Source organism: Urocitellus parryii, unplaced genomic scaffold (assembly GCF_045843805.1).
Source record: "Urocitellus parryii isolate mUroPar1 unplaced genomic scaffold, mUroPar1.hap1 Scaffold_59, whole genome shotgun sequence".
Taxonomy (NCBI): Eukaryota; Metazoa; Chordata; class Mammalia; order Rodentia; family Sciuridae; genus Urocitellus; species Urocitellus parryii.
Genome location: NW_027554094.1, coordinates 1,481,402 through 1,498,668, shown reverse-complemented (window position 1 = coordinate 1,498,668; position 17,267 = coordinate 1,481,402). Strand labels below are relative to the sequence as shown.

Genomic DNA, 17,267 nt, shown 5'->3' with positions numbered 1-17,267 from the left:
AAAAAGGAAGTTCCTTGGCACAAGTCTTCCAGAAAATTTATAGTCTGTGTGGCCTGCATGTCTGCATCAAGCCCCCAAAGCAGACAATAGGGCTTCATGAGAACACTGGGAATGCTACTGAAACTAGTATGCACAAAAACTAAGTGGAAAACACCCGTGAGTAAGCAGTAGCAATCATCTTTCAACTTAGAAACCAGTTCTGCCTCCTAAGTTTTCTAAAGTACTCACAAAAGTTCCCTGGCAAGTTTTCAGTGCCCAATGTACTACTTGGTGTTCCAATATGAAACAGTGTTTAAGTGCCATTTTCAAAGGTTCTCTCTTGTAAAGCATGCTTTTTTGAAAGGCAATCAGTTGAGTACTTCATATAGTGAAATTCACAACAATATTTCAAAGAGAAAAGGCAGAATGATTGAATTAAATAGTATCCCATTTGGAAAGATCCATGGCAGGAGCATCTGCTGGGGTCACAGTGTAAATAAAAAATAAGAACATCAAAATCTCTCTTTAGATACACTTCTGAGAGCCATCAGTGAATATGATTATCAGTAGAAGGACAAAATGAACCACACAGACTGGGCAACACTCTGGATGGTGAAATTTGTGCTACTTTCACCTGAAAGTAAGTTGAAAACAGTGTTTTTGTGGTTTAACTCAGACAAAAGTGAATCAGGCCCTTCATGTCACTGCTCAAACCTCAGACTCTGGGTTACTGAAACTCTAGTGGATCTTTTCTTGTTCAGATAAATTTCTAAGGGGGAAAGCAACTATAGCATCTGAAATTTTGTTTTGTTCTGTGTAGAGAGCCATGGCCAGTCAGAATGACGCCTAGAATTTGCCAGAGGGAATGTTTGAAAGGTGATGCCAGCAAACCATTGAGATGATGATTTGAGTTAAGCTATATATAATTGTTGTGATGCTGGATTGATTGTATTGTATATTTGACCTTTACTGTCAGGCAATGGGGCGGCTCTTGATGCCTCGGGCACCTGCTACTTTGGAGTTCTTGGGGATTCCCAGAGAGTTCCCATTGGTTGGGGAAGTGCCGGAGGCAGGAGTGCGGGTTTTCTGGAAGGGCCACGTGGGTGGCGTTGGCAGAAAAGCACGAGTGCTGTGCCAGTGAGAGCTGAAATAAAGTAGTTGCTGTTTGAACATACAAGGCTTTGTGGTGGCTACGTTATTCGTGCTCAGCCAGACTGCGGCAGTTCTTAAAGAAATTTTTCTAAATCTTGTCAGAATTTTCTATTCCCAGATTCTTTCTTCAGTTCTGATCACAACTTTTTTATTTCATGCAAAAATATTAGTCCTTGTTAAAGAGGGGCTGCTAAAACTGCTTTTTCTCAAAGCAGATTACTTGGTTGTTTTAATAAAATTACATTTAAATGTTTAAAACTGTGAAGTGTGTAATGAAGAATTACTATGGGTGATATAATGTTAGATTTTGATAGTATTCAGCTTTTCAAGGCCCCAATTCTATCACCTTGTGGAACTCCATTTATTATGTCACCATCACTACCTTGTTCAGGTTTCTGATTGTCTTGATTTTCTACACTGCTTGTTGAAATACCACCTAAGAGAAGTCTGGTGAAGATTGATGCTGCTTAGTGTGTTCCATTCTTCTGCCTCCCTAACTTTTGCTGAATATGGTCCCTATCCAGCCAGACACTGGTTTGTTTCATGACCAAATTCTTCTGCTGAGGCCTGATCTCTGAGCTGGGTCTACAGATTTGGACCCAGGAAATAGTCTTGGCTGCTCTCCTCCCATAATGCTTTATGATGTGGCCTATTTGAGTGGACATTAGATCAAGGCAGACTTTACAGTGCATGGAAATGGCACCTTCTACATTTTCATATATACCCAGAAATTATTTTACAATGGCATCCATTGGGGTGCTATCATCCACAAGGAAAAAACCACGGTGATCAAAGAGTTTAGCAACATATATCCTTTTACTCAGAAAATACCTATAGTAACATTTTGAGTCTTACTATCAGGAGAATGTTGTGTATCTTGCATAAATTCTTCAGAAGGTGGTCTGATATTTTTCATTTTAAATCTCCATTTTTTGCTATTTCATAGTGTTTGTTTTTATCAATGTCAAATGTGTTGAAATTTAAGAAGCCATAATGTGTTGCCTTCTTCATTATATGAGAACAGTAAAGAAAGTAATATAAAATTTGAAACTTCCATAGGCAGCAACTCTGAACGGATTAGAGGATGTATTTCCATAGATTGATATTTTATGTGCATTTTCTGGACTTCTCCCAAATATAGAACCATATCCCATATGACAAAGAAAGCAGCAGTAGCTTTTCTCTGATCAGAGCTAGTAAAATGAATAATTCTCCTCCTTATTCTTGTAATGCAGTTGAATTTCTTATTTTTGTTGTAAAATTATCTGCAAACCATTTATGAATTGAATAGTTTGAAATCTGCACAAAAATCCTCATGTTCAAGTTTATTGTCTATGAGGAAAAATATCTATTTGATGTATTTTTTAGTCTGCTATAGAAAATGGCACAGTGATGGCAATTAGTAATGTCCAGGTATAGATCATTGTGAAGGTGATGCATGTTCTGCAATATGGAGGTATAACTCTTCTTCACACTCAGGAATTTCAATCAATAGTGCCACGAACAGGGGCATGCAGTGGCCCAACTCATTTGCTCATCAATCTTCCACTTCATGGACTTATCCATGGCCCAAAATAGAATAACAGCCATGGACCCATGCATATGCATGCCCAGGAGGCCTATACCAGCCCCAAGAGAGTTTACATGGATAGAATGTGGGATTTAAAACATAACAAATTTAATATGGTTTAGATTTTTTATATTAGTAGCTATTCTCAGGAATTGATTAAGATCTTGGTAAATACAAAACTACCCACCAGCAGTTGCCTTGGTTTCCATCCAAAACTCACTACTTTTAGTTGATACTGATTGTTTCTGTCTTCCTATACATGAGTTCTTCCTAACCAGAGAGTTCAATGTACATACTGTTTGTGTGATGGCAAAGCTCTTACAAAGAGCTTTGCAATCCATCCTGTGTTTTTCCTGTGGAGTATCAATCATAAGACTGTCTTATGAAAATAGAACTAAGGATGAAAGGTTGTACCTGCTCCACTATTAAAAGAAATGTTTCTATGCAGCAGAGGATGAGAGTAGCAGACCACTGTTTCTTCACTGATACCCTCTCTATTGCCCATTCTCTCATCTATAAAGCCAAGCATAGGATAGATCCACTCCACAGGCTGCTCCTAGAACACATTTTTCCAACTTTTCCATCAGAACAGAAAGTATTTCTTTCCAGGTCAAGTTCAGTGCCATCAGGATTCTGGTTGGTCCTGTCTGTTATGTGCCCAGCCCTAAGACTACAGAAAAAGGGAGAAGAGAGTTATATGGGTCCTCCTCCATTTCCACATACTCTTGGAGCTCCTCTGTGTGATCTCTCCAGGAGTGCAGTTGGACATATTTGTTAGCACAAGGCTTCTAGAGAGTAAGATCTCTTAAAGTCACACCTAGAGTTAGCACAGTGCTTCTTATATAGCCCAGAGACCAAATCACTGAAAGACCAATGCATTCAGAGAAAAGGGTTACATACTCCAGTTCTTTTTTTTTTAATATCTAGTTTTTAGCTGTCTTTGGACACATTACCATTATTTAATTTTATATGGTACTGAGGATTGAACCCAGGGCCTCACACATGCTAGGTGAGCATTCTACCACGGAGCTACAACCCCACTGCCATACTCCAGTTTGTGATGAGAGATATATTTGAAAAATTGTAGCCATTTTGAATTTATTATACCTACTCATAATAGAACTAGAAATATACTTTTCCAGGGTTCACTGAAGACTGAGTCCAGACAAAATCTGCTTAGGTGTATTGTTTCCAGACTGGTACAGACACGTGGTAGTGTGGCCTTCAAGGGCATTCAACAGAACTGCTTCCTTTACCCAGGTATTGTAGCCATGAAGAGGCAGCTTTTGGATTTCTCTTTCAAGGAGGTTTGCTGCCTAGAATACTAAGGAGTGCAGGTGGCAGCCTCTACTTGTCAGCATCATCAGTCTCTGCCTCAGTTGTAGAGAGCTTTCCCCCCATCATCATGCTTTTTCTGAGCACTCACTACTTTTAGTTGATTCTGATGTATACTCCCTATACATGAGTTCTTCGTAGCCAGGGAGTTCAATGTACATACTGTTTGTGTGAGAGGTAAGAAGAGCTTTGCCATCCACCCTGTTTTTTTTCCTGTGGGCTATCAATCATAAGACTCTCTTATGAAAATAGAACTAAGGATGAAAGGGTGTACCTGCTCCACTATTAAAAGAAATGTTTCTATGCAGCAGAGGATGAGAGTAGCAGACCACTGGATCTTCACTGATACCCTCTCTCTATTGCACATTCTCTCATCTATAAAGCCAAGCATAGGATAGATCCACTCCACAGGCTGCTCCTGGAACACATTTTTCCAACTTTTCCATCAGAAAAGAAAGTATTTCTTTCCAGGTCAAGTTCAGTGCCATCAGGATTCTGGTTGGTCCTGTCTGTTATGTGCCCAGCCCTAAGGCTACAGAAAATGGGAGAAGAGATTTACATGGGTCCTCCTCCATTTCCACATACTCTTGGAGCTCCTCTGTGTGATCTCTCCAGGAGTGCAGTTGGACATATTTGTTAGCACAAGGCTTCTAGAGGGTAAGTTCTCTTAAAGTCACACCTAGAGTTAGCACAGTGCTTCTTCTATTTTTATTATTATTATTGGTTGTTCAAAACATTACAAAGCTCTTGACATATCATATTTCATACATTTGATTCAAGTGGGTTATGAACTCCCATTTATACCCTGTACACAGATTGCAGAATCACATTGGTTACACCTCCACATGTTTACAGTGCTTCTTTTTATATAGCCCAAAGACCAAATAACTCAAAGGCCAATGCATTCAGGGAAAAGGGATACATCCTCTAGTTCTTTCTTTTTAATATTTAGTTTTTAGTTGTCATTGGGCACATTACAAATATTTATTTTTATATGGTGCTGAGGATCGAACCCAGGTCCTCGCACATGCTAGTGAGCATTCTACCATGGAGCTACAACTCCAGCGCAATACTCCAGTTTGTAATGAGAGATATATTTGAAAAATTGTAGCCATTTTGAATGTATTATACCTACTCATACTAGAACCAGGAATTTACTTTTCTAGGGTTCACTGGAGACTAATCTGAGTCCAGACAAAATCCCTTAGGTGTATTGTTTCCAGACTGGCACAGACACGTAGTAGTGTGGCCTGGGAGAGCAATCAACAGAACTGTTTCCTTTACTCAGGTATTGTAGCCATGCAGAGGCAGCTTTTGGATTTCTCTTTCAAGGAGGTTTGCTACCTAGAATACTAAGGAGTGCAGGTGGCAGCCTCTAGTTGTCAACATCATCAGTCTCTGCCTCAGTTGTAGAAAGCTTTTCCCTCAACATCATGCTTTTTCTGAGTAGCCCACATCCAGTGGTGAGGGAAGCAGGAAGATGATGGCCTGGCCACTTTGGTCCAGCCATTTCCATCTGAGTTAGATAATACTTACTAGTGATACTTGTTCCAGAACTCTCTACTGGCATAACAGGCTCTGCAAGGTTATATTGAAATTTCACTTCTTCTACTGCCAAAAACAACTTCTTATCTCTTCCTTTCCGGAGTGCAGATTCCCAATGAACAGATAATACACAGACAGTCACAGACTGTGCTTCCAGAGTATGTGGCCTGTGACACACTTCAGCAACTATTTACCCATACCTAGATAAGCACACATGTATGTGTATATAAACACACACATGTGGATAAATGCTCAAGGCATGCAATTATACATGTATACATGCACATATATAAAATGCATAGCACATATACACATATATAAAACACTCACAGACATTGGTACATGGGAATGCTGAGAGCATGGAGATCTTGGTAAAAAATGAAACCAGCCTCCACTCATTCATTCCTTCATTCAACCAATACGTATTGAGGATCTAATATGTGCCAGGAAAAATTCAAACCAACTCAGTTTCTGAAAATGAATGAGAATGAGAAGATAAAACAAAATTAACTAAGTCCAATTAAGAAAGTTTGGAACCAATACACAACTAACTAATCTCCATCATTTTTGCAGAACAGATTTGTTTCCATCGCTGTTAAGGCTAAAGTGTTTACCATTTCCTAATTACTTAAACATTATAGAAAAAGTGATTGTAAATGCCCTGTCTGGTTCCAAATTATACTGCACTCTGCAATACATCAGAAAGATCTTAAATATTTTATAAATGTTCTGGACTCCACATAGGACATACAGTATAGGAAATCTCTCCTGCAACCACTACTATAATGTAGGGTGAGTTAACATAAACTTCCTTTGCTCCTATGTCATTATCTCTAGCAGATAGTTATCCTGACCATCCTGTTGTGAGTGCTTACTGGCTTTATTCATTAAATAAATGCTTATTGAATACTTTAGCATGTGCAAGATATTGGGCTGGGTGTCCTAGAAACAATGTTATTAGTATATATTGCTCATCATTGAGAAAACTTTAGTTCATATGAGAGATAGAACTATAATCAGTTAACTATAATACATGTGCCATAATTATGAATATGTACTGTTCATGATGTATTCATGCTCTCTCATGAATATATATATATATATATATATGTATATACACACACACACACACGTGTATATACATATATGTTTGTATATATTCATGCATACATACATACACACACACTCACACACATATTCTCTCCTACTCTTCACAAGAGCACTACAAAGTAGATATCATATTACACAGGCTTTAAGATTCAAAGAAAGTAACCTCCTCAGAGGTAGGTGTATCACAATAGATTAGACTAAGATAGGTTTCCAAAGTCCTTGCCAAATTCTCAATAGCATGAATCCTTAGGGAGTACTACATGTGTTTACATGTGTATGCATCTACAAGCCGGTGTCTTAAGATTGGGTTATACTACTTAGGAGTAAGTATCTTGCCATATTCTCCAGGATTTCCTCCTCCTATGCTAAATATACATTACTTAGTAAAAAAATTCAAGTTATAACCAAAATGAAGTACACATTAAACAAACTTGTGTTCTCTAGAAGTTTGTAATAGACATTAAGTGAGAGAAACCATACAAATGTAAAATATGTGGCAAATCTTTAATCAAAGCTCACACCTTATGTAACACCAAAGAATTCATAGTGGAAAGACCCAGAGAAATGTAAAGAATGTGGCAAAGCTTTTAATGTTATGCCAACCCCTATTGGGTACCAGAGAATTCACACTGGAGAGAAATCATACTAATGCAAAGAATGTGGCATAGCATTCACTGTTCAGAACAGCCTTGTTGTGCAACAGAGAACTAACACTGGAGAAAATCCATACAAATGTAAAGAATCTGGCAAACGTTTTAATCAAATGTCAAACTATATAATTCCAGGGAATTCATACTGGAGAAAATCCATACAAATATGAATATTTTGGAAAAATTTTTACTCAGAGACAATATCTTTGTTGACATCAGCGAATTCCCCCTGAAGAGTAGTGATACAAATGTAAAGAATTTGGCAAAGCTTTTAATCACAGATCATGCCTTAGTAAACATCAGAGTATTCATACTGGAGAGAACCCATACAAATGTAAAAAATATGGCAAAGGTTTTAATCAAATATCACATTTTATTCAACATGAGAGAATACATACTGGAGAGAAACCATACAAATATAAAGAATATGGCATAGCTTTTAATGTTAGGCACACAGTTATTGTGCACCAGAGAACTCACACTGGAGAGAAACCATACAAATATAAAGAATGTAGTAAAGCTTTTAGTGTTAGGCAAAGCCTTGTTCTGCAAAATAGAATTCATAATGGAGATAAACCATACAAATGTAAAGAATGTGACAAAGCTTTTAATGAAATATCATACCTTAGTATACAACAGAGAATTCATACTGGAGAAAAACCTACAAATGTAAAGAATGTGGTAAAGATTTTAATCAAAGATCACACATTAGTAGACACCAGAGAATTTATAATGGAAAGAACCCATACAAATGTAAAAAAAAAATTTCAAGGCTTTTATTTGAAGAGTAGGCCTTACCCAACACTAGGGAATTCATACTGGAAAGGTTATACAACTGTAAATAATGTGGCAAAGTTTTTAGGTACAATTCAAGGGTTATCAAGCATGAGAGAATTCATACTTGAGAGAATCTTTACAAATCTAAAGAATGTAAAATATGATTTATTGTGATATCATGACTTAATAATTACTAGAAAATTCATACTTGAAAATATAGTTTAAATTGCCAAAAAGTGGCAAAGTTTTAATCAAAGCCCAACATTTAAAAAGTGCCAAGAATATTACAGTAGTGATTAAACTCTACAAATGTAAAGAATGTGACATAGTGTTTAATAAAAGAACACACCTTACAAATTTCCCCCAATTTAGAATTCAAGAGAAGTTTTGTACTTGCCAAAAAATGTCAGAACGATGTTCAAAATTTAAAATTCATACTCTCTCTATTCCAAATGCATATACTATCTATTATGGAAAATTGAATAAAGTACTTCTTCTACCTTAGCAATGACTTGCATGTTATATAAAAAAGCATCATCACTCTTTTCATTTTTATAAAAGCAGTATGTACATTCATTCATTAATTTATGGCTGTTGTAAAATACTTATATTAGCCTTGCTTTTCCTATAACATGCACTTTTATAACAATGTATCTCAGAATCCTCTTTTGCCTTTCATTTTTCAGAAGTACCCTTTATTGTAAACAGCAAAAACCCAAATATCACATATGTATTTATTTTTCTTACTATAATGTCAAGTCTGAGATAATCTAATCACATAATTTATACTATGTGCCTTTTAAAGTTATTTTAATACCACATCAAAATTGTAAATAATAGTTGGATCCATTGTTTGACATATTTATGCCACAGTCTGACCGAGCACAATAACCGGGAATGTGACAAGCAAGCTGAAGGTTGAAGTGGGAACTGCTTTATTGCAGGGAAACTCAGCAGGAACTGAGCAGGCACTCAAGGTAGTGAGAGCTGCTCCTCTTCTGGACAGCAGAGGTACATATACCCAACTAATTACACACAGCTTAACTTAATTAACATCATCTAGATACAGCACTCAGACATTAAGGAATTCTCATCATCTTAATGGCTTGTTGGCGTTTCTTCATAGACCAATCCTCCTGGCAAACTGCCAGGTGCCATCTTGACTTGTTTGTGGCCCTCAACATATTTATACATGCAATAGTATAATTTGATCAATTTTATGCCCAAATTCCTCTCTTTTCCCTTCCTTGCTTCCTATCACTTATTGCTTTCCTCTACCCTATAGTTCACATTAAATTTTAATGAGATCCCCATTTTTCCATTCTTCAATTTTCCACATATAAGAGAAAACATAGGATCCTTGGCTTTCTGAGACTGGCTTGATTTGCTTAACATGAGGTTTTCAATTTCCATCTATTTTCCTGGGAATTATATGGTTTTGTTTTTTAGGGTTGAATAAAATTACATTGTATCCACATTTTCTGTTTGGTCTGTTGGCCAATATCTAGGTTGTTTCCATAACTTGGCAGTTGTGAATTATGTATATTTGTGTTGCTAAAGTATGCTGACTTTAATTCTCTCATATAAGGAGTGGTATAGCTTAATCATACACTGGCTCCATTCCTAGGCTATTAAAGAACTTACATATTGACTTTAATAGACATTGCACTTATTTAAAAATGTTACCAATATTATATTAGTTTCAGTCACCTAGGATTCTCACCAGCATTTATTATTATTTAAATTCTTGATAGCCATTCTGACATATATGTTGGAATTTTACTTCTGTATTTTCTTCTATGGAATGCATAATTTCTGGTCTCATTAGCAGGTATTTGATTGAGTTGATTGACTTTTATTTGATTGACTTTCACTTTTGTACAGGGTTATAAAGGTGGATCTAAAATTATTCTTCTATATGTACAATTTTACTAGTAGCATTTGTTTAAAAGACTGTCATTTCTTCAATGTATGTTTTGGTACTTTTGACAAAGATCAGATGACTATATCTGTAGGTTTGTCTCTGAGTCTTCTTTTCCATTGATCTACAAGTCTGTTTTTTATATTGGTATCATGCTATTTTATAACCCTTCATTTTAAATTGAAATCAGTTATCATGTTGGCTACAGCATTATTGTTTTTTTCTCCCAGTATTATCTTGGCTACTCTGGTTATTTTATTTTTCCATACAGATTTTAGAACTATTCTTCTAGGTTCTGGGGAAAATACCAATATTATTCTAACAGGGATTGCATTGGATTTGTAAATCACTTTTGATACATAAATGACTTAGCAATTTCAATTGAGCATACCCATGAACATGGGAGGTCTTTCCATCTTTTATTATCCTTTTTACAAATTCTTGCTTCAATATTTTATAATTTTTATTGAAGACACATTTTATTTCACCTCCTTGGTTAGATTTATTTCCAAGTACTTTTAAAGTTCTATTGTAAATGGAATGGTTTATTGATTTTTTCCCAGTGGATTCATTATTGGTGTGTTTAGAATTCGTATCTTGCTAGTTTGCTGAATTATTTTTAAGGATCATTGATTTCTTCTGCTGGAAATTTTTAAATTTCTAGGTAAAAATCATATCATCTACAAAAGTGATAATTTAACTTGTTTATTTACTAATTGTATATCTCATATTTCTTTTTCTTGGCTAATTGTTCTGGCTAAAATTTCAAGTACTACATTTAATAGCAATGATGAGAGTAGACATCCTTGTTTTATTTCTGATATTAAAAAATACTATCAGTTCTTTCCTATCCAGTAGGATATGTTTTTTTTTTAATTTTTTGTATACAAATATAATATTGAAGTGAGTTCCTTACATACCTAGATTCTTCAGTGTTTTATCATGAATGGGTGCTAGATTCTGTCAAAAGCTCTTTCTCTTCATATTGAGATAATCATTTGATTTTTAAATATTAATAATGTTTTTGTGGTGAATTACAATTTTTGATTTGAATATGTTGAACCATACTTTCATTCATGGTATGAAACCAACTTAATCATGATGTACAATCTTCTTAATTTATTCTGAAAATGATTTTCTTAAATTTTAATAAGAATTTGTGGGAGTTAGTGTTGTGGCTCAAAGGTAGCGTTCTTGCTTAGCACATGTGAGGCACTGAGTTTGATCCTCAAAACCACATTAAAAATAAGTAAATAAAATAAGGATATTGTGTCCATCTATAACTAAAAACATATTTAAAAATATTTTTTAATTTATGCTCATAAAATATATTGGTCTATAGTACCCTGATCTTCCTGATATGTCCCTAGGTATTTGGCTTATAGTAGCTTCCTAGGATGGTGATGGAAATATCTATGATCCACACACTTTTTCCATTTCATTGAGTGATTTGACAACTATCAGTAGTAACTCCTTAAAATCCTGGTAGAATTCAGCTGACACTCTGGGGGTTTTGTTGTTGTTGCTGTTGTTGTTGTTGTTGGGAGGCCTTTTATTACCAATTCAATCTCATTTCTTTTTATCCAGTTTATATTTTCTATGTGCTCTTGATTCGATTTTGGTAGGTTATATGTTTATATAAATATACCCTTTTTAAAAGATTTTCCAAATTATTGAAACATATGTTCAAAATAGTCCTTAATGATCCTCTGCATTTCAGTGATGTGTGCTGTTACCTGGTTTTTCATCTCCAATTTTAGAAACATTGTGTTTATCTTCTCTCTGTTTTGGTTAATTTGGCTAAGTGTTTATTAGTCTTATTTATGTTTTCAAACAATCAACTCTTTTTCACATTGATTATTTATATTGCTTTTTAATTCTCTTCATTAATTTCAGACCTGATATTATTTCCTTTCTTCTGCTTTTTTTTAAAAATTTTATTGGTTCTTGCTTTCCTAGAGCCTTAGATTGTTTATTTGATATGTCTCTGTTTTGTTTGTTTCATGTTGTTTTTATGTACGTACTCACAGAAGTAAACTCTTCCCTTAGAAATACTGTTGTGATTTAGGTAGGCAATGACGTCCAAAAGCTCATGTGTGATACAATGTAGTAAAGTTTATATGTGAAATTACTGAGTTACGAGAAATTAAATTTAATCAATGCATTAAACCCCTGATAGGGATTAACTGAGTGGTAACTATAGGCAGGCAGAATGAGGCTGGAAGAAGTGGTTCTTTAAAGGCATGCCTTCAAAATATACATTTTCCCCCTTTATTAGGGGATCCGAAGTTTGCCTGCCTCTCAATTCTTTTTCCATTCGGTTTCCTTCTCCTGAGCTGCTTTCATCCATCACACTCTTCTGACATGTCTTTCTATTTCACCTGAGTGAAATAGAAAGTGTTCTATTTCACCTGAGTGAAATAGAAAGTGAGTAATTTTTGAACTAAGACCTCTGAAACTATGAGGCCCAAAATAGTTGTTTTCCTTTAAAATTGTTCATATCAGGTACTTTGGTCACAATGGTGCAAAAGATGACTGAAAACGAAATTGGATGGTCATTAAAAACCTATTAGCTACCAAAGAGACCCTGTTAAGTACCTTACCTAGAAATAATAAGAAAGATGGCTTGAGGGCATCTCAGTGGATTGACCACACCCTTCTCAGGGATTAAATCTCTCTGTAGGGATTAAAAGTAAAAATTCTTTTGAGAAGGAACCCTAGGTCACCCTTTTTGGGCTGGGAAGTTTGGGGAGTTGTTTCACAATGCTCAGTCACCTAAGCACTCAGAGGCCACTATAGCCCTGATACTTAGAGATTTATCTACTGCTTGAGAGGGCAGCGTTTCTTGGTGTTAAACACATGGTACTTGTTCTGCAGGATTGCCAGATACTGGATTTAGAGTGTCATAGATTCTTCCACAGATATTTCAAAAGAAGTCCTAGGAGGCCAGGAAAATTCCAATATGATTATATTCCCTGCAGGCAGTTTCAGAGAAGACAATGCATTAAAAATATGAGTAGTAAACTAAAGTTACAGAAGAGACAAGATTTGAAAGTAAAATGAAATCGCCCAGCTGGTCTTTCATTTGCAATCCTCTGAACTCAATTTCCCAAGTTGCTAGGATTACAGCTATTAAAGTGACTCTAAAATAGTTCTTTGTTGTTGGTAAATTTGATTGATACTCATATAGATGGTGTCAGGGGTCTTCTTTATGACCAGGTTCTTATTTCTCTGGGTTTATTATGTCTATTAGTTAATACCCTGTGACCTCTTCTCAAACAACTCACATGGTTTGTTCTTTATAAACAGATGGATATGAGCCAGGTGTGGTGGTGCTTGCCTGTCCTACCAGAAGCATGGGGAGGTGAGGCAGGTAGATTGCAAATTCAAAGCTATTCTTAGCAAATTATTGAGGGCGTAGGCAATTTTTATAGACTGTGGGTCAAAATAAAAATAAATAAATAAATCTCAACATGTGGATCAGTGGTTAAATATATATAAACTTGAGGATTGTGTCTTGCAGTCTTAATGTATCAGGTTATTTTTCCACATGCTGATATATGTCCTATATGTCAGAAAGAGAGAAAGATGAAGATGGACTTTTTAGTTGTTTCAGAAAAATCTTGTATCTATGATCTCTAGTCTCAGATCCGAGATCTATGTACTAGTGCAAATAAGAGTGGTTTCCAACAATGAACTACATACAAAGCAGGAGTGACAACTAAGGCCTTGTGAAATTGATCACACAAATCAACAGGTAAACCAAGTTTAGATTCCAGATGAAATAAATGGGCAATAAATAAAATCACATGTGCTAAAAAAAAGTACAAGGACTGGTTAATTGTGTCAAATTTCATTCACTTAAGAAAACAATGAGGTATTGAGTGATGATTCAGTTGAAGAGTGATTGCCCAGCACGTGTGAAGCACTGTGTTTGTTTCTCAACACCACATATAAATAAATAAAAATAAAATTCTATCAACAACTAAAAAAACAAAATGTTTTTAAAAAAGAAAATGAGGGCAGCAGGACGGAAGCATTAAGAAGATTGACCAGCTGCTGCTAAAATTCAGCCCAGAGAGAAGTGCATTGACACTTATCACTGTATATATGGTTAAAGTAATTTGTGAATAAATATGTATATAATTTTATTTATGGAAATTATATCACAGTTACATTAAAAATTATTTAGCTTTTCTGTTCTCTGGTCTTATAACAAGCAACTTGAGATTTAAACTCATTAGCAATTCCCTGAGTCAGCAATGTTCCCATATTCCTCCCCTAAGAAAAAGTGACTCAATAAGTATAATTTTAAAGTTTCTACTATTCACATTAAAAATGAAAAAAAAAAGTCAGGCACAGTGGAGTGCCCCTGATTTCAATCCCTTATTTCCTTAGTGCAAATGGGCCTGGAGTTATAGCTCAGCTTGTACAATGCTTGCCTTCTAAGCATAAGGCCCAGGATTTGATCCCCAGGATCATGGGGGGGGGAGGGAGAGGGAGGGAGGACAAAGGAGTTTAATGAAATGTTTGGAATGTTTCTATGGGTCATTTTAATAAAATGGTCTTACATATGAAAAAAAAAATCTAAATTGTGGACCCATGACAGTTAGTCTGAAAAAATAAATCCTCCTATGGAGCAGTTCATTTCTATATTTCCTCTGGGAAATCAAGTTGGAAATATACCAACAGCTGAAATTTTGAAAATTCTGTTCTCTCCATTTATGGTATCTTCAATTGCCACAGTCTGGCTGGGCACAAAATGACCCAGCCACCACACAGCATTGTAGGTTCAAAACAGGAACTCCTTTATTCTCCACACTCACGAAAATGCCATGCATGTGGCCTTCTCCTGGGACACACTACACACCAACCAGAAAAACCTTCTCCAGAAATCCATCCTCTGGCACTTCCCCAACCAATGGGAACTCTCCGGAAATCCCTGGGAGAACACCAAAGTAGCAAGCCCAGGCGGACAGCAGGGGTCTAATATACAATTGAATACACATTAACATAACCATTATGATCTCAATGGCTTGCTGGCTGGCGTCACCTCTCAACCACTCTGTTCTGGCAAAAATGCCATGCATCATTCCAGTTCGGCTATGGCTCTTAGCATTCAATCATGGCCCAAGCCCATGTGCATAGCTTTGTTCTGGAAACCTGGCATTTCCCCAGATTGTATGCTAATAATTGCTGTGATTATCAGGAGAGAATCCCAAACCCAGGTGTGATTTTGTTTCTTTGCATAAGGCTTTGCTGGTATATAGGTGATTGAGTTGTTTTTTCTTCCTGAAATTTCTGAGAAGCAGAACCTCAAATTCAGAATGCTGAAACTGATCTTTAGCTTTATATACATATCTCAGAATAAATCCTATATTTTCATCTTCTTGCTCACATTCATAATGCTAACTTTATTACTCCACAGTATAATAAACAATTTCTCCTATTATATTTCAGACACAGTATTGTGTAACTATTTTTCTCCAACACTAGATGGCACTGTTTATGGGATTTTGCTCTGTTGTATTTTATATGAGAGGAAAAAAATGAGAAGATCACTTGGCTCTTTTTGTAAAACAATTCTCATTTCTGCCCCCTCTTTGTCTTCCATAGATACAGATACCTTATTGGAAAGTCTTTGAGTGGGGATTCCCCATTGTAGACTTGACAGGATGATGTGTTCTCATGTCACTTTCATACTTTCTCTTGGCTTAGGGGTTTCTGAGCGATCCACAGCTCTCATGTGTATATACTTTGGAGTATCTAGCTAATTTGAGTCTCAGTGTCCTCTGTTGCCAAGAGAAAGTGGTCTGAAATACGGTGTAAGGGTTAACAGGGGGGTAGTTAGATGCCCTGCAGTTACAAGGAATCTCCTGGTACACTCTTCATTTGAAGAAACTTTATTTCTTCTTCTTTTCTTTTTTACTACTCACAACTCTGCTACATAAAAATTGGCATGCAGTTGTTTCTTTATCTTCCTCATTCTAATACCTTGAAATTACACCCTTGAACTAAGACATCAGGGAAAATGCTAAAAATTAGAGAGCAGAGTCCAGAACATGAAACAATCCTGCAGAGCCCTCTCTCTAGGTCAACACAGTTATTAACTAGTTTTCTCTGAATAAGATCGTTCAACTGGTTATGAATCCAGGTGCTGTGTTCTCATCCAGCCATTTCATTCTGTCCATGATGGTGCCATGAGAAATGAGACCAAGGCTTTGCTGAATTCCATTTTTAACACCCTTGTGCTTCCCTGATCTATAGGACCAGGAATCTTGCTGAAAATATTATGACTTGTTCTTGGACAATCAAATGAGTTCCTAGGATTCAACCTTATGAAGTGTAGCATGCTTTTTTATTTTCCTGAAGAAAGCAAACCAGAAATCACAAAGGTAGATTATAGAATCCTGTAACACAGAATCCAAAAGTCTCCAATTTATTATCGTTTTACAATGTTAATGATGATGGAAAGAAGAAAAGCCATTCTGAGTAAAATGCTGATAATGGAAGAAAACTCCCTATCAGTATGTCCTCTATTCTGACACCCTTTTGATAAATGCTGGTTAAAGCCATAGAACAGTGTGGCAGTTGGAAGAACTGTCAGGAGGGCAGTGAGGACACGTTTTTTAGCAAGGTGAGCAGGAGTCACCAGACAACTGGCCAAGGAGAGCCATTGCTCCTGAGGCAGGGTCCCCCTCAGAGTTTTAATACTCTTGTTTGTTGGCCAGAAGTGACTGGAAGCTTCTTTCCCCTGCCCAAAGCTCATGGGCACTTTACAAGCCATGTCCTGGGGAGCTGAGGTGGGCCAGGGAGGCACAAAGGGGATGGGGGTGATCATTACCTGACGGCTCTGATGGTGGCCTTGAGGGTGGGGATCATGTCTTCAATGAGAGAGTCATTTCCGTAGCCCATGTCTTCTGCCATGGGATCATCATGGGAGGGAGACACAGGTGTCAATGGCAGGCCTCAAAACGTGGAGAGGCTCTGAGACCCTCCCTGGAGTAGGAGCTTCCAGGCCTCAGGCTTTGTCTCCACTTTGTGGGGCCACAATGTGGCCTCCAGCTGCCACAGCACCCACTCTTCCTTGCACCCCCCAATTCTTGTCCAGAAGTTTGAGTTAGAGGCCCAAGGGCTGGGGAGGGCATGTGAAGTGGGCAAAGTATGTCCCACAGTATCCAAGAGGTCCCATGAGACAGCAGTGGACACCTGTGTGGGCCTCACAGTC

At 36.7% G+C, this 17,267-nt stretch overlaps 1 pseudogene; it reads right to left on the bottom strand.

Annotated features, from left to right (window-relative positions):
- Positions 1–1,174: 1,174 nt before the first annotated feature.
- On the bottom strand, positions 1,175–16,966 carry LOC144252790 (dual specificity protein phosphatase CDC14B pseudogene; annotated as a pseudogene).
- Between the last annotated feature and the right edge of the window lie 301 nt (positions 16,967–17,267).